At 42.3% G+C, this 26,083-nt stretch overlaps 6 pseudogenes across 6 annotated transcripts; 5 read left to right on the top strand and 1 right to left on the bottom strand.

Moving 5' to 3' along the window:
• Positions 1–1,630: 1,630 nt before the first annotated feature.
• AT5G30584 lies at positions 1,631–8,716 on the top strand (annotated as a pseudogene; the record flags this gene model as incomplete). Its single annotated transcript has 1 exon — positions 1,631–8,716.
• A 1,025-nt stretch (positions 8,717–9,741) lies between these two features.
• Positions 9,742–10,334, top strand: AT5G30628 (annotated as a pseudogene; the record flags this gene model as incomplete). Its single annotated transcript has 1 exon — positions 9,742–10,334.
• A 1,211-nt stretch (positions 10,335–11,545) lies between these two features.
• On the top strand, positions 11,546–14,251 carry AT5G30673 (annotated as a pseudogene; the record flags this gene model as incomplete). The annotated part of the gene is made up of 1 exon: positions 11,546–14,251.
• A 1,493-nt stretch (positions 14,252–15,744) lies between these two features.
• On the top strand, positions 15,745–17,142 carry AT5G30762 (annotated as a pseudogene; the record flags this gene model as incomplete). Its single annotated transcript has 1 exon — positions 15,745–17,142.
• A 1,721-nt stretch (positions 17,143–18,863) lies between these two features.
• AT5G30852 lies at positions 18,864–20,177 on the top strand (annotated as a pseudogene; the record flags this gene model as incomplete). The annotated part of the gene is made up of 1 exon: positions 18,864–20,177.
• Positions 20,178–20,434: 257 nt separating this feature from the next.
• Positions 20,435–26,003, bottom strand: AT5G30942 (annotated as a pseudogene; the record flags this gene model as incomplete). The annotated part of the gene is made up of 1 exon: positions 20,435–26,003.
• Positions 26,004–26,083: the final 80 nt, after the last annotated feature.

The following is a 26,083-nucleotide window of genomic DNA, read 5'->3' on the forward strand; positions in this document are numbered from 1 at the left end:
AAACGAAATTTGCATACTTAAGTGAAAAGAAAATAGATATAGTCATTACAAAAAAAAACATGTTAAATTACGTATTGTATTATTGAACGTAACGTCGGTTACAAAACGACTTAAAACTAATATTGTTGGTTCACAAACAGACTTAATATTGTATGACGCTAATATTCATTAACTTTAACCTCATTTACGAAGATTTTTGTAAGAGTTTCTAAGCATAAAAAAATAAAACCATACAAACATTTTATGCCAGATTTATGTAACAAACCTTTCTTTAGTGAGACACTCATATGACTCATCGATAAATCCTCAATTTTTCGAAAGAAGAAAACAAAAATATCGATAACTAATATTCTACTCGTTTTACAAAATGACTTCAATAGACCGATGTCATCCATCATATTTCTTTGTAGTGAGTAAAGAAGCGCAAGGGAATTAACTGATAAAATAAGAGACCAAAATCATTGATGATACTGAAGCATAGTTAAGATTTTATGTTATAGAAGAAAAAAGTTTAGATGAAATATGTATATGGAAAGAAGAACTAATTACTTTTGTTATATATATATATATATATATATATATATATATATATATATATATATTTTGTTGTGTTGACTAATTATGGGATTCTTTTTAACGGAGATAGATAAAGTTTGATGTGGTTGGAGATTATAAAATATTGTTGAGATGATAGTGAATTTATATATGAATATCATTTAAAAATTAAAGTAAGACAAAGATTGAGAAGAAATATTGTAACGTCCCGACCGTCTTTATCAGTAGGCTCCACGTTCTCTTTCGTGTTCGTGGGTCTACTCCTATCAGACGGTCGGTTTGCTACATCTGGGTAGGTTTAAAGATTTTTATTTTACTGATCCAAGAAATCACCACATGATCTTTTTCCATGCTTTGTTTGCATTCGCATGGTTCTGACAATCACTTCTCGGAAGTTCACACATCCTTCAGTTACTTCAGCCCGAGCACGCTTAACTGTGTAGTTCTCTTAGAACATTTGACCAAAAAATATAAGTGTTCTTTGGTGACATAGGTGGTCAAATCAATTATGTTACACCTCTCTATATGCACCATCATATTTAAGAAATCGAGGTGTTACAAATACATAAATAAAATGTTATGAGTTAAGATATAGAAATTAAATTCATAATCAAAAATGACATAAATAATAGGAAGATGAAAATAATGTTGTATGACAATAATAACAACATAAAGTAGTGATTAATTTAGAATATTATTGATAATTTCTATGTTATTTACTCTCCTCTCATATTTATTTTACGCAATATAATAATATTATTTATTTGGAGTTATATTTTATAACACTTTACCAGCATGATCGTCTCTCCGGGTGATTGTCTAACTGATCGATTGTATATTTATCTAAACATTTTTTGAGGTAACCTTTAAATTATTTATATTCATTCATATAAAATTATATGTATGTTATTTTTGGAGTATGAGACTATGTCTCCTCCTTAATCGAATAATAGCTATGCCTATTCGAAATACTATAAATGGCTTAATTTTAAATAATTATTTATTTATATAGATAATCATATCAAATCTAGCTAAGCTCGATGTCGTTGCATTTGATGTATCAGACAAAAATTATATGACATGGGCATTTGATGTTAAGATGCATATAAAATCAAATGGGCTTCTTATCACCATAGATGCATCTCAAACGACATCAAATGAGAGCAAAGATAAAGCCATGGTATTTTTATGCCACCATCTGCACAACAATTTAAAAAATGAATACATCACGAGAGAAGGTATGGCAATCACTTTAAGATCGTTTTGATCATAAAAAATATGTGATTGTCAAAATCTAAACATGAATGGCTAAATCTCTGGTTTTTGGATTACAAAAGTGTTGGAGATTATAATTCTACCATATTCAAAATCACCTCCAAGATGATATTATGTGGTGAAAAAGTGAGCGATTATGATATGATTGAAAAAACACTTTCCACCTTTCATCCTGAAAATGTACTCCTTCAACAACAATACCGGGCCAAAGGATACACTCATTATTTCGAGTTGATGCAAGTCATTTTGGTTGCTAAGCAAAATAATGAACTCATGATGATTAATCATTTATCTCGCCCACCTCGATCAGCTCCACTTTTAAAAGTGAATGTTGTTACATCCGGTGATGATAATTGGCAAGGACCCGGACTTTGGCGAGGCCGTGGTCGTGGTCGGCGGAGAGGTCGTGGTCGTGGCCGAGGAAAAGAAAGAGTTTTTTCATCCCAATGATTTTAACACGGTAAAAACCAACAAAAATCTTCATGTGAATGACGTTGGCCATCTTAAAAAAAGGGATGTTGAAAGCACTTGCCACATATGCGGCATGAAAAGACACTGGTACCAAACGTGTCGTATACCAAAACATTTAGCCGATATGTATCAAGCCTCACAAAAGATAAAAGAAAGGGATGTTGAAATTAACCTCATATGTGATGAGTCGGGACCGTCCTTTAAATGAAAAGACGATGATACTCATCTTGATATGGCAGATTTTCTCGATTGATTATGACAATGAGAAAATTAACATATTATAGCTATATATATAATCATGTTATGTATGAAAAGCATTATAGATGTTTTTGTTTTCTAGAATAATGTTTTTATTGTAATATATTATGACATACGAATAGCATATGTCAAGATTTTAATGAATAAAATATTTTATTTTAGAAAAAATATGAAAATACGAGATTGAGAATGAAGATATATGTCTGGCGGACAGTGCTTCTACGCATACAATCTTTAAAGATAAAAAATACTTTGCCTCTCTCAAAATAAATTATTCCGCTAGAAACGTGAGTACTATATATGGCCATGTAAAGATAATATTAGGCTTTGGCGAAGCCAATTTTACAATGCCAAGGGGAACTCATTTTAAGTAAATGATGCATTATATTCCCCTAAGTCTCATAGAAACTTGATAAGTTTCAAAGATATCCGAAGTAATGGATATCATATAGAGACTATGAATAAAGATGGCATTGAATATCTTTGCATAAAATCCGAGAGGCAATATATATTAGAAGAATTGCCAATGCTATCCTCTAGATTATATTGCACAAAAATAAATATAATCGCATCAGATGTTACAGTAAACTCGAGTGACAATCACTCGTGTGAGTTTACTAGTACATTTAAGATATGGCATGAAAGACTTGGACATCCTTGATCAGTCATGATGCGAAAAATTGTGCAAAATTCTAATGGCCATCCATTGAAAAACCAGAAAATATTTAAATCTGGTGAGTTTTCATGTAAAGCATGTTCTCAAGGAAAACTCATAATAGGACTATCGCCAACTAAAGTTGGGAATGAAAGACCTGTATTCTTGTCGAGAATTCATGGTGATATATGTGGGCCAATCCCCCCACCATACGGGCCGTTTCGATATTTTATGGTATAAGTTTACGCATCTAATAGATGATCACATGTATATCTTTTGACTACACAAAATACGGCTTTCGCAAGATTCATTTCGCAAGATTCATCAGGTTAAAGGCACAATTTCCTGATTATGCCATAAAGAAAGTCAGGCCTGATAATGGTGGAGAATTTACTTTGCGAGCCTTTAATGACTATTGTGTATCGATGAGAATCGATGTAGAGCATCCAGTCTCTCATGTTCATACACCAAATGGCATGGCCGAATCATTAATTAAAAGGTTGCAACTCATTGCAAGACCAATAATATTGACAACAAAACTCCCAATTTCTATACGGGATCATGCTATATTGCATGCTGCAGCTTTGGTTCAGATTAGACCAAGCGCATATAATGTATATTCCCCTTTACAAATGACTTATGGTCAAGTACCAAATTTATCTCATCTCCACATTTTTGATGTGAGGTATATGTGCCTATAGCACCACCACAAAAAACAAAAATGGGACATGTTGATTCTGTAAATCAAACAATGAATTTATACTAAGGGGTTAGATAAATTTACTTCTCTCTTGGCTCTATAGTAATTAAAAGAAGATGAACAAGGTTGCTTGAGTAAAAGGTAGGGTTTTGCTGTGAGAAAAGTAGTGCTTAGTATTAGGTCAAAAGATGATTCGAATAGAGGACAAAACCCCTTTATTTATACAATGCTCTGATCATATCAAAATATGATAAACTTCTAATTATGTAGGACCTAAAACTTCATTACTTCTATTCTTCACAAGATCCTCTTCTCTCAAAATGGAAGGCTTCTCTTTCCGAAGTTTAAGAAGTCGGCTGGACGATCTCAGCTGTCGAATTAGGTCTTCTGGCGAACTCATAACTTAGGCCCATTAATAGGCCAACCGGGATATCCTGGTTAAATCGAATTCTCGATTTTATTCACATTTTTCTCCGGTTCAAACCGGTATTGTCGGAGGTGCCAATTCCTGCACCAACAATTAGTCCCCCCAGTTCGGGCAATCGAAGTTGCCTAATTCAAAATTCCGAACTTAGAAAACGAATATTCGGTTCAAACCTTGGAATATGTGAATTAATCATTAGATTTCCGAATCGATTCGTATCTCCGGACGCGTTTTGACACGTGTCACTACCTCGCGTCCGTACGCGCGCGTGAAGTTCAGGAACCGAAGCGTCTCGTACGTTTAATGATGACCTCGTAGGTTTGCCGCCCATTCCTTCCTATTTATACTCGACTAAACCCTCGAAATATCACTTTCCACCGCTTGCAAGAAGAATCAAAGGTAGCTCTCGTTCTTCCCTCTGCGAATTATTTTGCGTTCTCCGTTCTTTTATCGATTTTTCCGATAATGGGTAAAGCTATCCTTGTTTCTCCGTCCTCTTCTTCTTCCGAGAGCGAAACAATGTTAGTTCGCCACAACTCTCGATTTGCTGAAAACCGAAGAGATGAGGTTCAATCTAGTCGAGCTAATCAGATCGAAATTCCAACGCTGCTAGATGAATCAGATCGGGAGGGTCCCGATGAAAACCCAGCTGTTCTTCCTGAAGAACATGTAGACTACCTAGATCGATTCGATCCCCTCATCGATCTGGAAGACGCTTATAACGTTCACGTGCAATACATAGAGGCTGAAGTTGAGGCGAGGTTACTTCCTATGGAGACCGCTCATTTTGATCTTGATCTGATCGTTGACTGGAACACTGAGATCGCTACGAGTAAAAGCCTCTCGACGGATGAGTCTGTTGCGGAACTGTTTGCTCTCTGCGGGTCTGGAGATCGCCCGATCATTTACATGATTCCTGGTGAAGATGATCGTCCTTGGAGTCCTCAACGGGGATATGTGTGTTTATATGAGGCCTACTTCAGACAATGCCATCTCTAGTTTCCAATCCCATCTTTAATCATTTCTTTCCTAACTCGCCGTCGCATGGCAATCTCCCAGCTCACTCCGGCGGCGATCTGCAACTTTGTTGCTGCCTTAACTTTTGGTGTTGAAGAGGGTTATCGGGTGAATGTTCGTTGTTTTGAAGAAATGACGACGTTAAAATCCGTTAGGTTGCTTAGATACAGGGTGGTAAACAATCGCCCTAAGTATAACTTCCTTCCTGGCCTGAAGGTCAGCAATTTCAAGAACTGGGAGGAGTACTATTTCTACGTTATGGTTGATCTTGAATCCCACGAGCGTCCGTTCTCGGGAAGGAACAGGATGGGGGCACAGGATCCCGGCAGACTTCTCTTAAATAGATTGGACTAAAAAAGTTTCGACTTTGATCACATTCTCATAATTTTTCTGTATATTGCAGCTCGGTACAAGTCTAGCCCAGAATGTTCTGTTGAGTTTGTAGGAGTTCGAGAGGCGATCTTCCGAGCTCGACGTCGTACGTGGAAAGACATCACGAGGTCGCGAGTCAACAACATCATGGGAAAGGTCAGGAAGTCCTTTATTAGCTTCGCCTCAAGACTCCTGAACATGCCGCCTCCTCCTGCTCCCGTTAAAGAAGAGGCTCGTCCTTCAGACGATGTGGCGGTTCTAGTGATCCCTCCTGCTAACTCCGGCTCTTTTGACGTTGATCAGGTCTCTCGTGAGATCCTAGTCGACCTAGATTCTCAAGATAGGACATGTCTTGAAGAGGCTGGAGGTGTTCAAGCTCAAGAGATCGTCGGTGACGATCTAAATCAACCTATTCATGCTCAGGCCGTCAAGCCTGAGGTTCAAGTTGTCACAAGCGAACAGCCTGCTGAAGTTCAGACTGCCACTTTGGGAGGCGAGAAGGTCGATGTCGACCTGACCAACCTTGATTCAAACAAGGATGGCAGTGATGCTGAGATCGGGACTTTGAGAAGATCCCGCGAGGAAAAAGGGAAAGGAGTGGACAATCAGTCCAAGAAGAGATCAGCTTCTGAAGCCGGACTAAATGATGAAGCCCCCGCGTCAAAGACTTTCTGTATTTATAGGGGCGAAGCTCTTAACCCTGAATAGTTTACATTCAAGTATACTGGCGACAAATTCCTCGTACGAGATCGCGAAGCTGCCAGCCATGTCCTGCGCAATCTGATGCTTCCCAGGGTGAGAGAATTCCCCAACCCTGATGAATTGATCCTGAGAGACGAGTACAAGAAGTTTGTCAGATCGTCATTAGAGGTATGTGCCGATTCCACTGGCGTTCTACTTTTACTCTGTACTACGTTCTAACAAAAATATTATTTCTCCAGACCGCTGCTTTGGCGAACGACCTTATTGCCACGTACGATCATAAGCAGAGGTTGAAGCTCGCAGACAGGGATGCCTTCGACAACCTGAAGAAATGCACGGACAAAGCGAAACTCATTTATGCGAGGGACATTAAGGAGATGGCCCCTTTGAAGGATGCTGCGGAGACCCACAAGGTGGAGATAAGCTCGCTGAATGACGAGGTCGCCACACTTAATGGTCGCAAGGTTGATCTTTTGAAAGAGATCAGTGATCTTCAGATCGCATTTGTCGTGGTGAAAGAGCACGGGGAGAAGGAATGCAACAGGCTGCAGACTAATCGAGATGCGAAGGTTGCACGCACCACTAGAAAAGCCCAAGCTCGTTTCGACAAGATGAAGGCCTATCTCAACGAGCAAGAGAACATCGTTAAGCCCAAGGTGGATTCCCACAATCAAGCTTAAGGCGCTGAAGAAGTGGTTGGCATTCTGATGAAGAGAGGTGCGAAGATTGCGACGTCCGAGCTAGAAGGACTTAATGCTTTAACTCAGAAGGTGAATGACGAGGTCAATGCCTTGAATGTCATCGAGTTCGGGGATGACGACCTGAACATGTCTCCGGACCAGCTCGGTTTTTCAAGACAATCCTCTCAAGTTGCTCCTGTGGCAGATCAGCATGGTTCCAGCGTCGATCTCGTCAGCCGAAGTGACATTCGCCACGTTAGCATCGAGGAGGGTGAAAAGAATCAAACGACCTAAAGAGGTCGTTTTGTACTTGTATTTATTTTAAAACAATTCGATCGTGGACATGATTTAGGGGCGATCTAGATATTTTGGTTTGACCGCGGACCCATTTTGGGGCGGTTAAAAAATACTTATTCAACCGTGGATCCATTTTCGGGGCGGTTTAAATTTAATTTCTGTTTTCTACGTTTTCCAAAGTCTTTCTTGCTTCATTCGAAACTGATAAAAGGAAAACTGTCATATTTTTTGTTTTTCCTTTTTGAAATTTCCCATTTCTTGGAAAAGGAAAACGGGAACTTCCAATTGGCAATTAAGTAAATTCTTGGTTTCCCAATTTTGGGAAATTTAAGTTTCTCATCTTTTCTTGTGAAGGAAAAAGCGAGAATTTCCAGATCACTTTTAAGCAAATTCCCAATTCCATTTTCGTGTTCAGCCCTATAAGTACTTCTTTAGGCATCAACAATTTTCTCATTGGCCTTTCTTCTTCTTTAGTTGCAAGATGGAGAGTGCTGGATCCTCCTTCCTTGTTAGCAAAAATGTTCCAACCTTTTCCAATGCTGAAGCGATAGAACGAGGGATGCCGTTCTTCAACAACATTCGTGTTCCATGGACCCTTCTGTTCCAGGCGAGGTCAGAGGCAAGACGTGAAGCGGAAGGGTTCCTGTCGTGTGTTGAATCTAGGTACAAGGAGTATTGCAAGATTGTGAGCTACTATGATGAACGCAAGTCCGACATCGTCCATAAAATGGCCATGTTGGAGTCGCACCCACGCCATTGGATCAAAAATAGTTTTCAGTGGTTGGCTCCCATGCCGGATGTCCTATTGTCATACTGCAATGATTGTGCCCAGGATGCCGTTGTCGCCTCGAAAGAGAAGAATCCCACAATTATTGCTGATGGAGACTTCATTCCCAGACCGCCTCCTTTGTTCTATCTTGGATTGGCTGCTTCCGACGCCAAGACCACCGTGTGTCAGAACTTCATTAACCAGGTGAGAACTGTTTTAATTTATCGTTTGGTTTTGGAGTGATTCTTATAACTTCGTTGTTTTGGCTCTTCAGGTCGGATTTATGCACCAAGATCAGTGCCGCGAGCTGCAGTACTTCCGGACTAAGAAACGAAAGGTGGATTCCCGCCTCGAGGAGCTTGAAGCTCTGATCACTAAGCTGAAGGCGAAGCGAAGAAGGATCGTCACTCGTCTGGATGAAGTCGAACAGACGATCAGAGCGCTGGAAATTCGCTCAGAGGATTGGGAGAAAGTTGGTCTTCAGCTGGTGTGGCCTATGCCAGATCGCCTTCTCAGGGACAACCGCGTTGTTTTCGAATAGGGCGATCTGATGCTTTATCTGGCCTGTAGCTCGCCTGAATGCTGTGAAATGTTCTCTTATCATGCCTTTGTCGTGATAGAAGATGATCCTTAGTGGCATTCAGATCGTTTTTCCTTCTGTTTTTTATCGAATAAACGCCCTTATGATGGCTACCGATCTTGTTTGATCGTTTTAATTCTTTTCGAATAAGCGTTTTTGTAATGATTACCGATTTTGTTTGATCGTTTATTAATATCATATGATTTTGCTTCACAAGTTTAATTATTTTGCGTGCGATCTTCGAGATCGGCTTTTGAGTGACTTAAGTTTTGAAGTAACTCAATTTTTTCTGTCTAAGTTCGAACTAGATGTTAAGTGCGAGACTTAGCTCGGCTTTTTCAATGATGAAAGTATTCAGCGTGTACTGGACACGAGACGTCTCTCGGCTTATGTCCAATAGGCCTATGTATAATTTAAAGAGGGAGTTCTGGGCTCTGTTTTAAGAATAAGTGAGGCAGACTCAGCATATTAATGGGGAGCGAGATGCTGGGCTCGGCTTACTCCCCGTAGAGCATCTGTTCGGTAGATCGCGAAGTACAAGGTTCAGCTTATCTTTCGATCCAAACCAGAGCTTAAGTGCGAGAAAACTGGTCTTGGCTATCCTTATTAGAAAATTAAGTTTCTAATAAGGTGTGGATTATTTCACCACTGCATCCATGTGAGACGCACATCAAACACCTGGCCAGGGCGCCGAGAGTTGACTTGTTAAAGATCTTAAAGCAAACTCCGTATTGAGAATACAAACTTTAATTTTATTAAGTATTATAGCTGCATCCTTGAGAATGACTGCCTACGTACCCGGTGAAGGGATCAAGCCATTCGTTGTTCGTATTACATAAATGAGATTGGAAGGGCGATCTGCATATCTATCTATATATATAAATATATATATTTTTTTGTTCTAAATCTAGTAGTAGTACCTCTTAAAGTGGACTGCGTTCCATGTATTTTCTACTTCTTCCAGCTTCATGGTCATCAGCAGATAGACTCCCGGGTGAAGTATGATAAGTGTGTATTTTCAATGTTTTGACCATCCATTTGTCATCACTTTAGCATCATATCATCACTGTTTTATACCATTTCTGATCATTTGACATCACTTTGCATGTTTAGGATAGTTTTGCATGCATGTTGCATATTTGTGTTGTTTTCAGGTGATTCGGAGCTGGTGACGAGCTAATTGGAAGAAGTGGACCTGATCATGTCAAACCACTCGACCCCCAGGTCGAGTAGACGCTTCAGGACCTCAACAGACCACTCGACCCCCTTGTCTTCACCTCCACCACCTGACCATCACTCGATCACGCCACTCTACCTGGAAGTCGAGTATCACCATCACCACCACTCGACTACATACTCGATGGCGACCTTCAGAGTCTTCTCCATTCCAAACTTAACCAGACACTCGAGCACAAGGAAGAAAAGAAGACTCCAGCTTATCACTCGAACTCTCACTCAACCACCTGGGTCGAGTACAGTTCTTAATCCGTCCCAATACTGCGTCATTTTGAGTATTAGGGTTTTGGAATATTTTGTAATAAGTAGCATGTACTTTACATTTTCGAGAACAAGTTTTTATCTAGGTTTTATTCCGCAAACACTGTGTTCTAGACCTTTTGTAATCCGGATTTCTCTTTATCTATTCAGTATTCAGTATTTGTTCTTGATTTTCGTTTCTTGTTGTTCATCCGGTTATCATCTTGCTATTACAGTGTTGTTATCATGTTTTCATTCTGTTCAACGTTTATGTTCTCTACAATGATGTCTAAGTAGTGAATAGGTTTCTGAGGATGGGTTAGAGTAATGTAGAATTCTCAATATGCCAGGTGGTTGAGTTTGATTGATAGATCCTTTCTGGATTAGTTGTTCTTAATGCCTATTGCTTTCTGATCAACTAGAATTTGAGCCCAGATATTTCCGCACCCGAAAGGTGTTCGATGAAATGTCTGAACCACTAATTCTAGAGATTCGTGGCCCTGTACCAAGGTATTGGTTGCAGGGAGCGTTTTGGCTTTAACTTGTTGATTCGTAATGCCTGTTAGGTTGGCTCTCGTCAATGGTGATTGAGTCTGGGACTAGGTTAACTTGAGGGTCTCTGTTGCGGTGGCACTTAGATTTGGTTAATGAACTTGTTGTCTAGGGATAATTTGTTGAGCATGTCAATCACCTATAAACTGACGAAACGAAACTACTCAATTACCCCATCCTCAGAAATTCTTTATCTGATTGAATTTATTGTTTACTCTACTATTGTTTACTACATCTTGTCATCTGTTGCTTAGTTTCTGCAATTCTTTCTTGTTACTCGACATGATACTCAACCACCCAGTTGTCTGGCAACAGACTGTGCAGTCGAGTATCTTTGTTTCATTTACTGTCTGTTACTCGACCAGTCACTCGACCTCACCCAGTGCTCTGCAAAGAGCTGTGTTGGTCGAGTGTCTTACTCTTTCTGCTTGATTTTCTGTTTTCTACATGTTCACTCAGGACTGCTAGAACACACCAAAACCTGTTATTGCTTTGCTTGACTTAGTGACTTCTGATCACATCTTGATTGTTAGCATCACACCCATTTGGATTGACAACCTAAAATACTACAACGATATGATTGGTGTTTTAGGATAATTGACTAAGAACTATTATCAATTTGGCGTCTTTGCCAATTGGGTGTTTGTTTGTTACATTTGAGATTTCAGACTTGCTTAGATCAAGTTCTTTTTCAATTTTCAAAACGGTTGCTAACTGTGTGCTTTTCTTGTTGTCTTTTTGATCCAGGTACACCTCTATTGTATGCAAACTCGATCAACAGGCAACCAGAACCTCCTTTTCAATGACAACATCGACTGCATAGCTCACGAACTCAGAGAAAGGAGAAACACAGTCAACCTAATACCACAACAACCACTCGAAATGGCTGACGAACATAATCAACAAAATGGCCCTGCCAACATTGGTGCTAGAGATGCACCAAGGAACCATCGTAAGAATTGCCCCACCTGCTATCCTGAACAACAACTTCGAGATTAAGAGTGGTCTCATCTCGATGATTTAGGGGAACAAATTCCATGGTCTGCCAATGGAGGATCCACTCGACCACCTTGATGAATTCGATAGGCTCTGCAACCTAACAAAGATCAATGGTGTCAGTGAAGACGGATTCAAGCTCCGTTTGTTTCCATTCTCCTTGGGCGATAGAGCACACATCTGGGAGAAGAATCTGCCCCATGACTCAATCACCACCTGGGATGATTGCAAGAAGGCTTTTCTATCAAAGTTCTTCTCCAACGCCAGAACTGCAAGACTCAGAAATGAGATCTCTGGCTTTTTACAGAAGGCTGGTGAAATGCTTCTGTGAAGCATGGGAGCGTTTCAAGGGTTATACCAACCAATGCCCTCATCATGGCTTCACTAAAGCCTCTCTGCTCAGCACTCTATACATGGAGTCCTACCACGCATCAGAATGCTTCTGGATACCGCCTGCAATGGGAATTTCCAGAACAAGGATGTTGAAGAAGGCTGGGAATTGGTTGAGAACTTAGCTCAATCAGATGGTAATTACAACGAGGACTGTGATAGGACCGTTAGAGGCACATCTGAATTTGATGACAAACACAGAAAGGAGATCAAAGCGCTGAATGACAAGCTGGACAGAATTCTCCTTAGCCAGCAGAAGCATGTGCACTTCCTTGTTGATGACGAGCAGTATCAAGTCCAAGATGGGGAGGGTAACCAGTTGGAAGAAGTTAGCTACATCAACAAAAACCAGGGTGGCTACAAAGGATACAACAACTTCAAAACTAACAACCCGAACCTCTCCTACCGCAGCACCAACGTTGCTAATCCACAAGACCAAGTCTATCCTCCACAGCAACAACAAGTCCGAACAAACCTTTTGTTCCCTACAACCAAGGTTTCGTTCCCAAGCAGCAATTCAAGGGGAACTACCAGCCGCAACTACCACCTGGGTTTGCAGCTCAGCAAAAACAAGGTCCTGCTGCTCCTGATGCTGAAATGAAACAGATGGTACAACAGCTGCTACAGGGACAAGCATCTAGCTCCATGGAAATTGCTAAGAAGTTATCTAAATTGCACCACAAGCTGGATTGCAGCTACAATTACCTGAATGCCAAAGTGGAGGCATTGAACACCAAAGTCAGATACTTGGAACGCCAATCAGCATCTACCTCTACACCTAAAGTTACAGGACTTCCTGGGAAGTCAATACAGAATCCAAAGGAGTATGCAACTGCTCACGCCATCACTTTCTGCCATGATCGAGAGCTGCCAACTCGACCTGTCCCTGACTTAATCACTAGGGACTGTGATGTTCAAGACGGGGAGGTTTCTACTCAGATTGAATTCTCTGTTGTTGAATTCAACCATTCTGCTGGTTCTCGCCATCTCATTCAATCTACCTCAGAAGAGAAGGTCGCCATAATCGAGAGAATGGTAAAACGATTCAAACCTACTCCATTACCCTCACGTGCTCTCCCATGGACATTCAGGAAAGCGTGGATGGAGAGATACAAGTCTGTTGCGGCAAAACAGCTAGACGAGATTGAAGCAGTGATGCCACTAATGGAAGTTCTCAACCTCATTCCTAATCCTTACAAAGATGTGAGAAATCTGATATTGGAAAGGATCAAGATGTATCACGACTCAGATGATGAATGTGATGCTTCTCCATCTCGAGCTGCTGATAAGAAGATTGTTCAAGAAAAGTTAGAAGATCCTGGATCTTTTACTCTACCATGTTCCATTGGGGAATTAGCTTTCAGGGATTGCCTGTGCGATCTCAGAGCCTCTGTAAGCCTAATGCCACTCTCTGTGGCAAGAAGGTTAGAGTTTATTCAGTACAAACCTTGTGACCTGACTTTGATCCTTGCGGATAGATCTTCCAGAAAACCCTTCGGCATGCTGAAAGATCTACCAGTCATGATTAATGGAGTAGAAGTGCCTACAGACTTCGTGGTGCTGGATATGGAAGTAGAGCATAAGGATCCCTTAATCCTGGGAAGACCCTTCTTAGCTTCAGTGGGAGCCGTGATAGATGTCAGGAAAGGGAAAATAAGCCTCAACCTTGGAAAGCACATCAAGTTGCAGTTTGGCATCTACAAAATTGCACAAGGGTCAACAGAAGATGAAAAAAACTCTGAAGACTATAGAGTGATCCCAGGAGAAGGGTATGAGACTAAGAAAGTAAAAGAGCTTAAAAGAGGTCTAATAAGCAAGAAGAAACTATAGAGAGGAACTTAGGAGTAAGCTGAGTCAGATACAGAAGGAAGCTCAACCTAAAGGCGGGATTAACACTATCCCAAAAAAAAAGTTCACTTCAAGATGGTCTGAAGAGATAGATTCCCCTCTAGAAGAGAAAGAAGCCTATTTTGAAGAAAGAGGAATTGAGTGTTCTGCTGCAGACCTCTCCAGGGAGGACGCTGATTATGATGATGATATTAGAGAGGACTATGCAGACCCTCTCTATCATTCATTTTCTTCTTGATAAGTGTGAGGAGTCAAGCTAGAGACTTTAAACAAGCTCACTTGGGAGAAAGTCCCATGTGTATCCTTGTAAATAATTTTTACTTTCTTGTTATTTTTGATTTGTTTTAGTTGTGTTTGTGGTTCTAAGGAAGAAAGGAATAACGTGAAGGTAGAGTAAAAATTCAAAACTTTTACTCTACTGATGGCCTAGAGATCGAGTACATTGGTCGAGTATGAGTGATGTTTAAAAACCCAAAAAAAAATTTAAATCATCATTTTACTCGACCAACAGAAGCTACAGAATCTTACAAAGAGTTTATCAAGTTTACAGAAGATTGCAGGATTTCCTGGGGATTTTACAGTGAACAGAGAGCATAGAAGAAAGACAAGAAGACACAGTGTGACCCACCACTGACGCCCATGTCCTCCATGCAGCAGACCAAGAGACATGGAATCTCTTCATACCCCATCCCTTCACTCGATCTCCACGCAACCCCATCTTCACCTTACCCACTCGACTTCTTCTCCTTCACTCGACCTCGTTTTCTCCTCCATAACCCAATAAACTCGACCCCATCCCTCTTCATTCATCACCACCAACAAACCAAACTCTCATCTCTCTTATCTCAACCACTCGACCCCATCCCTCTTGAATCAACGCTCCCTTACCTCCTTTACTCGACCTCGGCATCTCCTCTTCACCATCCTCTTCATATACTCGACCTCAACACTCCTCTCCACACACCAAACTTTTCGCAACTCTCTCATCTCTCATCACCGTTCACTGCAATTCAAGTCTTCAAGTGTTTGTTTCCATCACTCGACTTCATCATTCTCCAACTTCAACAACTTCACTCGACTCCTCATCATCATCTTCTTCATGGCCTCACCACTCGACCACTCTTCGCCACCACCACCTCTCAATCGTCTCAATTTCACTCGGCCACAACTCTCTTCGCCTCTCCATCATGACCGCTTGCTCCCTCTCTCCAAGGAAACAACTCGACCTCGCCATTTCATTCACTCGACCTCTATCACCAAGCCGCCTTCACTACTTCTAGCTCATAACCACTCGACCAAAGTGCCATTGTTCTCTCATCTCTCAAGTCCACTCATCACACGACTTCGCCAAGTTCACTCGATTCACCGCCAAAGCGACACCACTCGACCGCTCCTCTATTTCCACGGTCAAACCGCAGCTGCTCTCCTCCTCTTCAAGCTCACCACTCGACCACCGCCTCACTCTAACCACGAAACTAGCTTCACTCGACCATACAAAATCACTTGATCAACCGAAAGAAAAGAAAAAAAGAAAAAAAATCAAAACCGACGGTTTACTCGATCACATCACTCGACCGGTTTGTGTTTTTGGTTTGTTGGGACTAACGTATTAATGTTTATCCTTGAGTTTCATTTGTTTTCAGGTTTCATCATGAGTAACTACAGTGGAGAATCCTCAATGGATCCTGATTATAACGTAGATGAAGCAGAGTCTTGGTCCACTAGACAAGAGAGAGAAGAACACGTTTACGAGAGTTTCAGAGAAGAATTTGAACGCTCCGCAGCACGACGTAATCAGAGAAGAGCTGAAATCGCCAGAGGAAAGAGAGCGATGTCGAGTAGATATGAGCTGATCGATGAGGACATCGAAACTGAGTATGAGCCAAAGTCATGGTGCAAGGAGACGAAGCTGCTGAACAAACCCGACGAGGTTACAGTGGAGGAGTATATCAGATTCTTTGAGATGAATGACTTCTGGAGAACGAGGTATCCCTGCTATGAGACTTTAGCCGAGCTGGGTTACTGGAGGACGTGCAACATTTGTTCGAGAAGTGTCATCTGGAAACATTCATGTCTTAACCTTACGTATAAGGAGGAGACAATCGAGTTTCTTTCCACACTGCAAGTAGAGATGTATGAGGGTCTCACGGACTTTGAGCTGGATACCATGGGGTTAGGGTTCTTGACGTTCTCAGTGGATGAATAGCGGTATCAGCTTTCGATCAAGAAGTTGGAAGAACTGTTTGGTTTCCCTAGTGGAAAGGGAACCAAACCTAGGTTTGACAGGGAAGAGCTTAAGGATTTGTGGGCTACTATTGGGAACAATTTACCGCTAAACTCGACACGGTCCAAGAGCAACCAAATCCGGAGTCCTGTGATCCGCTACTTTCAGCGCTCGGTTGCCAACTTTTTTTACTCCAGGGAGTCTACAGGCACCGTGTCTAACACGGACATGGAGATGATAGATTTCGCGCTTCCAGGGATTCTCCGCCGTAAAAAGGGAAAGAATGTCTTGAGAGGCGATCTCAACAACGCACCACCAGTAATGCCTCTATTGATCCACCTGTGTGGATAAAGGAAGTGGGCGTTGACAAACGGCAAGAAGAAGGTGAGAGGAGCACTATGCGTGGGTGGCGTTGTGACGCCAATTCTGGAAGCTTGTGGAGTACCGCTCAAGGAGCCAGGGTTAGCACCGAGAATGATGGACTTGGATCACTTGCGCCGATGTGAGTTTGACATGGTTGGCAACTTTCACCGCTATAGGTTCGAGCATTCATTGATTAGAATCGCCAACATTCTTCTCCCCTGCATTAACGCTACTAGGATTCTCGAGGGAAGGAACATTGATTTCAAGCCTTCGCTTGAAAATCTTTATTTCGAGGGCAGTCCGCCAACTGAGGAGATTAGTCACACCGAAGGAGCTACAACAGAAGATGTTGATGAGACAGATGATATAGATGAGGCGGAGTTTGACACAAGCATGTATCATTTCAGTGAGCATATACCTCGAGCGAGGGATAGCAAGAGTTTGAGCGAAGCTCACAGGAACAACAGCAAGCTGCAGAAGTGGTGCAAGAAACATGATAAGTTACTCGCCAACTCCCTCAGGACATGCCCTCGAGGAGATATGACGCGCCTAAGCCAAGTCGGCACGAGCCTGAGCCTAGAGAGCAGGAGATTCCGCATGTCCCTGTGAGGTATTCATTATTCAAGCCTCGTGAATCTGGGAGGAAGAGGAGGACCACACTCACTCGATCTAGCAGCAGAAGTAGACGCCTTATGCAGTCTCATAGTTTACGCGACCGCGGTGCTGGCCGCAGCAAAAGAAGAGAGGTCGAGTATCCTCAAAGCGGTGCTGGTCGCCACAAAGCTGATGAGGTCGAGTACCCACCCTCTGGAGCTGATACGGAACATGGCGGTTCGTCTATAGCCTGGGAGCAATCACATGCAGCCATTGACGACCAACTTCGCTCATTCTTCGACTGAGGTAAGCGCCTCACTTCACCATTGTATTATATCATATCTTGTAATTTGTTCTTTATTTTGTTTCTGTGATTGGATTTGTCCTGAGTACTCTCTTCCAAGTTTATTCACACAATGGACTGTGTGATTTAAGTTTGTGGGAGGGCTCAGGAAGTGTGTGTTGCATTGTATATACTCTTGAGTCTGCATTCATCTAAGGCATAGAAAAACCAAAAAAAATTGAAAAATTTCAGAAAATGATTTCACAAAAAAATAGTGTTCATGTAGTTGCATTACATTTAGGATCGAATCTAGAGTGTTTCATTTAAGATTGTTGCATATGCATAGGGGATAATGATGAGATAGCCTTGTAAGCATTTTGCTTCACCAGATAAACTTAGTGCCCTCGTTGCTAGTTGTCTGTTGCATAGTCAATGAAATTGAAGTAAAACTGTACCATGTCTAGATTGCTCTACTCGACCACACTGTCATGATCTGATACCATTCCCTATCAATTTGAACCTGAATCTGATCTTTAATTATCATGTCTGCATCAAATTTAAACTCATGGATACCCTAAAATACTTGGATTTTCTTATTCATTTTGATCACTCTTGTTAATCCAAGTAGCTGACTCTCCTTATTAGAGTAGTTAACCCAAACCCAAACCTAGATTTTCTTTCAAGCCCTATATCACTTGTGAGTGTTTGTGAGATCTTATTCCGATTAAGCTTGGTAGAAAGTGTGAGGTTCGTAACGACAGAGATAGTGTCTCATGTAGTTCTAGTTCGCATTTTTTGGATTGGATAGGACTAGGTGGGCGCTTATACTTTGGGTTGAGATGTGTTTAAAAGAAAAAAAAAAGGGTTGATTCATTGATGAGAAAAGGTAAAAGAGTCTTGGTGAAGTAAGCTAAAAAAGCAGAAAAAGTCTAGTAAAGGTTTTGGGATTTGTAAAGAAAAGAAAGAGTTCTTGTTAGCTATTGAAGATGGGCAAAAACCCTCGGTTTTAAAATGTTAAAAACAAGAACCTTAGTCGTTGAAGAAATCCAAATCCGCTAGATGTATCAAAGTGTTGAGAAAGCTTCTCCTAGAGTTAAGAGAAAAGAAAAGAATGATTAGAAAAAGGGCTTAAAAGATTCATGAATGCAAAGGGTAGAGTTAAGTTCTTATATTGGGATGGGAGATGGGATTACATTAGAGCTTCTTTTGATATACTCTGGGTAGATGGGATCTTATCTCTGTATGCATAGCTTGGGACTTACCTTTAGCATTCTACTAAATCTTAATCATTTTTTGAGAGATCCCGTGTTACTGAAGCCTATTCTGTAAGGGACCATCTTTGTCTCTTGACCTTTTACCTTAGTCAAATGAGTTCATTGATGATGCATTGCTTGATTCACGTTCCTGAACTAATGAATGTTAAAGGAATTGGTAGATTTGAAAACATGTGTAGGTCGAGCATATGAGTCGGATTGATTGATAATAAGGCATTACTAACGTTTTTGAGTAGAATTCGATCATATCGCAGCTTAGAACTATCAACTTGGACATTGATTACATCTGGTTTATCTGGTGCTTTGGCTCTGAGTCCTGGCTTTCAAACTTCACCTCCGGCTTGTTCTTAATTGTTTGCTTGAGGGCAAGCAAAGACTAAGTTTGGGAGAGTTGATAAGTGTGTATTTTGCATGTTTTGAGCATCCATTTGTCATCACTTTAGCATCATATCATTACTGTTTTATACCATTTCAGATCATTTGACATCACTTTCCATGTTTAGGATAGTTTGCATGCATGTTGCATATTTGTGTTGTTTTCAGATGATTCGGAGCTGTTGACGAGCTAATTGGAAGAAGCGGACCTGATCATGTCAAACCACTCGACCCCCAGGTCGAGCAGACACTTCACGACCTCAACAGACCACTCGACCCCCTTGTCGAGTAGGGGACTTAACAATTTCACCTCATCCACTTGACCATCACTCGATCACGCCACTGTACCTGGAAGTCGAGTATCACCATCACCACCACTCGACTACATACTCGATGGCGAGCTTCATAGTCTTCTCCATTCTGCACTCAACCAGACATTCGAGCTCAAGGAAGAAAAGAAGACTCCATCTCATCACTCGACCTCTCACTCGACCACATGGGTCGAATACAGTTCTTAATCCGTCCCAATACTGCGTCGTTTTGAGTATTAGGGTTTCAGATTATTTTGCTATCAGTAGCATGTACTTTACATTTTCGAGAACAAGTTTTTATCAAGGTTTTATTCCGCAAACACTGTGTTCTAGACCTTTTGTAATCCGAATTTCTCTTTATCTATTCAGTATTCAGTATTTGTTCTTGATTTTTGTTTACTATTGTTTATCCTGTTATCATCTTGCTATTACACTGTTGTTATCATGTTTTCATTCTGTTCAACGTTTATGTTCTCTACAATGATGTCTAAGTAGTGAATAAGTTTCTGAGGATGGGTTAGAGTAGTGTAGAATTCTCAGTATGCTAGGTGGTTCAGTTTGATTGATAGATCCCTTCTGGATTAATTCTTCTTAATGCCTATTGCTTTCTGATCAACTGGAATTTAAGCCCAGACATTTCCACGCCCAAAAGGTGTTCGATGAAATGTCTGAACCACTAATTCCAGAGATTCGTGGCCCTGTACCAAGGTATTGGTTGCAGGGAGGTTTTGGCTTTAACTTGTTAATTCGTAATGCCTGTTAGGTTAGCTCTCGTCAATGGTGATTGAGACTGGGACTAGGTTAACTTGAGGGTCTCTGTTGCGGTGGCACTTAGATTTGGTTAATGAACTTATTGTCTAAGGATAATTTATTGAGCATATCAATCACCTGTAAACTGAGGAAACGAAACTACTCAATTACCCCATCCTTAGGAATTCTTTATCTTATTGAATTTATTGTTTACTCTACTGTTGTTTACTGCATCTTGTAATATGTTGCTTAGTTTCTGCAATTCTTTCTTGTTACTCGACCTGATACTCGACCACCCAGTTGTCTGGCAACAGACTGTGCAGTCAAGTATCTTTGTTTCATTTACTGTTGGTTACTCGACCTCACCTAGTGCTCTGCAAAGAGCTGTGTTGGTCGAGTGTCTTACTCTTTCTGCTTGATTTTCTGTTTTCTGCATGTTCACTCAGGACTGCTAGAACACACCAAAACCTGTTATTGCTTGGCTTGACTTAGTGACTTCTGATCACATCTTGATTGTTCGCATCACACCCATTTAGACTGACAACCTAAGATACTACAACGACATGATTGGTGTTTTAGGATAATTGACTAAAAATCTTTTATCAAAGTACCTTTGAAATCAAGTAAGGTCCTTCCCATTGAGCTCCGAGCTTTCCGACGTTCTTTTCTTTGGTGTTACTGAAGACTTCTCGAAGTACGAGATCACCCACGTTGAAGCGACGTTCTCGAATGTTTCGATTATAATACTTTGTCGCCGCATTCTGGTAGTTTTGGATCCGGATGATAGCTTGATCGCGATGTTCTTCGGCGAAGTCGTTGTGATCTCATAGCTGTCGATTGTTTAGTCCAGGGTCCTCCGACATCATGCATCTGCGTAACGTTGGAATTCCAGCTTCGCTCAGAGCCATTGCCTCGATGCCATAAGCTAAGGAAAAAAGAGACAATGACGTAGGTCGTCGAGGGGTAGTTCGGTATGACCAAAACACGCCTTCCAGCTCGTTTGCCAAATTTCTTTTCTTGGGATCGAGTCTTTTCTTGATCTCGACTATGATTGGTTTATTTGTGGCCTCGATTTGTCTGTTTCCTTGAGGATACCGTGGAGTCGAATTGCTCATGCGAATGTTCCACTTAGCAAGGAAGTTCCTGGTGATGAGTGAGACGAACTGCTTCCCATTATTCGTAACGATCTCATAGGGAAGACCGTGTCGACAACTAATATTTTTCCAAATGAATGCAACGACATCAGTTGTTTTAACCTCGTAGTACGCCTGTGCCTCGACCCATTTGGTGAAATAATCGGTTAGAACTAACAGAAATCTTTTAGACCCCGACGGGGGCATTAGTCCCACGATGTCCATAGCCCACCGTATGAAAGGGTATGGCGTTGTGATCGAGTGCAATATTTCGGGAGGAACATTCTTCATCAGGCCATGTCGCTGACACTGTTCGCACTTCACCACGTAGGCCTCACAGTCAGCCAACATAGTTGGCCAGTAGTGACCATCTTTCTTGATTTTGAGAGCCAAGGCTCGTCCGCCGGAATGATTACCACAGTCCTCATTGTGTGTTTCCTTCATGATTGTGGTGGCTTCCTTTTGATCCACGCAAGTGAGGAAAGCTCTTGTCGCACTTCGCCTATACAGCCCGCCATCCACCATGATGTAATTTGCCGCCATTGTCTTTAGACGGCGAGCCTCCCATCGATCTGCCGGGACTTCTCCGTAGGCGATGTAGAGTTTTATGGGATCTAGCCAATATGAAGGTTCTGGGTCGACTTCTATTCCTGGTGCATCGGTTGCGTCTATGTTCGAATCCATGGCCGTTACGGGATCTACGATCACGCAGGTCGAACTTGACAACTCAATACTTGGTTTCGCTATACTTTCGACAGGAATTGTTCGTCTCAGGTCAGGATTCGTGTTCGAGGCTAGGGCGGCTAAAGCGCCTGTTGTAGAGTTGTCATTTCGGGGTATTTTGACCAGCGCGAACTGGTCGAATTGTTTGGACAGATCGTGGACTAATGAAAGATTAGCTCGCATTCTTTCATTTTTGGCTTCAAACTCTCCGCTGAACTGGCTAACTACGAGCTGAGAGTCACTGAAGGCTTTGATGTGCCTGGCTCCAATACGTTTCGCAAGGCAAAGTCCTGCCAGAAGTGCTTCGTACTCTACTTCGTTGTTCGATGCTTTGAATTGGACTCGAAGTGACTGTTCTAGGATATCCCCGGTTGGTGATTGGAGTAAAATTCCAAGATCAGAACCTGGTAATGATGATTAGCCATCTGCGTAAAGTATCCAATTCTCGTCTGGGACCTCGTCGATCACATCCGGATATAGCTCGGTCATAATATCTTCTAGGACCTGCGACTTGAGGCTAGAGCGATATCGGTACTCCACGGCGTACTCGCTTAGCTCGATGGCCCATATCGTGATTCGCCTGGATTGATTTGGACTGTGAAGTACTTTTCGAAGTGGTTGATCGGTGAAAACCACTATGGAATGCGACTGAAAGTAAGGCCAAAGCTTTCGAGCGGCCGTTATTACTGCCAATGTTAGCTTTTCCAAGGTCGGATATCTAGTCTCGGCGTCATTCAGGGCCTTATTGGTGTAGAAGATAGGTTTCTCATTCCCACGGTCATATCTCACCAATACCCCACTCACCGCCAAACTTGACACCGAGACTTAGAGATATAGGGTTTCTCCGACTTTGGGTTTGGCTAAGATCGCCCCACTCATGAGGTAGGATTTGAGCTCTTGGAAAGCGGATTCACACTTATCGTCCAAATGAAAATCCTTGTTGCCACGTAGAAGTTTGTAAAAGGGAAGACATATAACCATCGATCGGGCGATGAAGCGATTTAAGGCTGCGATACGACCTGTCAAGCTCTATACCTCCCTCTTGTTCTGAGGGGATGGCAATCCGATTATTGCGTCGATCTGCTTTGGGTTAGCTTCGATTCCTCGTTCGGTGACTATGTATCCTAAGAATTCGCCTGATGTCACTCCGAACGTGCACTTAGTAGGATTTAGCTTCATCCGGTACTTGTCGAGGATATCGAAGCACACGGTGAGGTGCTTGATATGATCTTCGGCTCGTAAAGATTTCACCAGCATATCATCGATGTAGACTTCCATCGTGACCCCAAGCAGTTTGGCGAACATCTCGTAGACTAGTCGTTGGTAAGTCGCCCCAACGTTCTTTAACCAAAGGGCATGACTATGTAGCAATAGATTCTGCGATCCGTGATGAAGGCCGTCTTTTCACGGTCGTCTTTATGCATCAGGATCTGGTTGTATCCTGAGAAGGCGTCCATGAAGGACAAAAGCTGATTTCCTGCTGTCGCCTCGACTAGGCGATCTATGTGTGGCAGAGGATAACTGTCTTTTATCGATATTCACTTGGATGATCTTGCAGCGCGGTGCCTTTATTGATTTGCGAGCCAATCGTTCATAAGGCGTAGCTCGCTCTTTGTCCTCTAATTGCGATAAGATCTCCCTCCTTCGCTGCTTCTTTTCGATGATGTAGCATGTCCGGGAGACCTTTTGGTTGTCGTACAGAGTGAAGATCCCCGTCGTTATCGGGAACTTCAGACAAAGGTGGTATGTCGAGGGAATCGCCTTCATCGAATAGATCCAGGGGCTCCCCAAGATAGCATTATAGATTGGTTCAGAGTCAATGAGGACAAACTTAGTCTTTTGTGTGATACCGCCCACTTGGAACTGGAGCTTGATCTCTCCTATCGACATCTTCGCCTCTCCATCATATCCTGTCAGAGGGCGAACCTTGGGAGTTATCTTCCTTTCGGAGATCCCCATCTTCAAGAGAGACTTCATGAACATTAAGTTGACCGAACTACCAGTGTCGATCAAAACCCATTATACGTCGAAGTCCTCCATTACCAGTTCGACGACTAGTGCATTATTGTGAGGATGCTGAATACCATTCGCATCTTTCGAAGTAAAAATGATGGGTTCCTGACTTAATGGTTCGGCTTCAGGGGCGGTTCTAACGCTACATACTTGCCAAGCTCTTTTCTTCAAGGCTGAGACCGAATCTTCGTCGTCGAATAATCTGGCCATAATCATGGAAATTCTTCCACGAGGATGGTTTGGAGCTCGTTGGGGTTACTGTCCCCTCCATCTTTTTGGGGGGCGGGGGGTTTGTTCTCCGGAATCCTAGCCTCTTCCGTGTGATCTTCTTCTTTGTTCGGTTGATGCTCTAACAAGTATTGCCCCACATTCGCCGGTTTGCCTTGAGCCTGTTTGAAATCGTCCTTGCGTTTATTCTTCCCATTCTTAGGATAGTAGACCGCCTCTATTTCTCCAGACTTGTACTTTCCGAGGAGGATGTTCAGAAGATGTTTGCACTCTTCCGTGGAATGTCCTCCGAACTGATGAAAACGAAAGTATGAATTCTTCGAGTTCTTTGGTTTCCCTGGCTGTTGAGGTTGATCGTCCGAGTCTATTGCGCCAAAAACCATTCCTCGTTTATTCGCTTGTGGGTCATAGTGTTGACGCGGCTCCTTGTAGACCTCCCGTGCTTTTTCCTTGGCTTTGGGTGGTTGGGACTTCCCTGCCAGCTTGGCGTCTTCCTCTTCAAGGAAGGCGTATCGTGATGCTGTATGTAGAGCGTCATCAAGATCTAGCGGTTCTCTAATCGCCAAATATTTCCTCAGTTGGGACCCTTGGAACAGTCACTTCCTGAAAGCGGTCATCGCAGCTTCATCCGTGATGGTGACTTTGGAGAGTATTTCCTTGAATCAACCTAGATAGGCGTTCAATGGTTCGCCGTTTTCTTGATTCATACTCCAAAGGTCAGAGCTAGAAGCTCCTGGTGGAATGAACACTCGGTATTGCTTTAAGCAAGCAGTTGACAATTGGGTGAAGTTGTCAATCGAGTTCGCCTCAAATCTGGAGAAGCAGGTTAAAGCGTTTCCAACGAGGCCTTTGGCGAAGAGCTGGCAACAACCGACATCTCTCTTCTCGTCCGAGAAGTGAGCTTTGGCGACTGTGATCATGAAGGAGGTCATGTATTGCTTGGGATCGCTTTCGCCCTCGTAAATTGGAATTCAGAGCTTCACTTGAGGAATCCGTGTGTGTGTAACCCGATTAGTGAAAGGAGTCTTTTGGGTTTCTTCGATCATTCGCTCGATTTCCGGGGCCGAACTGACACCCTTATGGACTTGGGATCCGATCTCTCTGAGCTTTAGGTAGATATCGTCTATCTGTCCATCATGATCTAAAGTTGGGGGCCTGGAGATATGACCAGATGCCATTGGGTGAGACATAGGCGGTCTGCCGTCTTGGTTGGCGGGATGAAGCGACCCTGGGAACCTGGAGTTGACCCTGTTGGATTGTGCATCCGTGAGGTCGAAGCTAAGACCGCGTGGTTGAATCATTCTTGGCGGTGTTACTTCAGAGTTCGGACGTTGGGAGATCCCTTTTGCTAACTCGTCGAGCCGACGGTTTGTCTCTGTGACAAAGTTGGACAGGTCCTTGGTCACAGTTGTGAGAATGGCTTTGAGGTCTTCCAAGGAGAAAGGTGGTGGAATGATGGCAGGGGCGATAGGATTCGCCTCCCGAGTTGACTGATCGTCAACCGTTTTCACGGCTAACTCTAGAGAGCTGGAATTAGATGGGAGCAAAATTAATGAACCTAAGGTTCAATTAAAGCATGTGATGCCTATTGGCTCAAAAGATAACTATCCCAAAAGATAAAGAAAATACGAGAAGTAAATGAAAACTTTCTTCAAGAAGAACCAAGTCCTCGTGACGATAGAGAAAACTATGAGATTTCCATTAACAATCCCCATGATGGAATCATATGAGGTAGAAATGATATTGATGATGAAAATGAAATATTCTCATTTTCTTTATCTAAAGAGATAGATAT

The sequence above is a fragment of the Arabidopsis thaliana genome, chromosome 5, assembly GCF_000001735.4.
Source record: "Arabidopsis thaliana chromosome 5, partial sequence".
NCBI classification, from domain to species: domain Eukaryota; kingdom Viridiplantae; phylum Streptophyta; class Magnoliopsida; order Brassicales; family Brassicaceae; genus Arabidopsis; species Arabidopsis thaliana.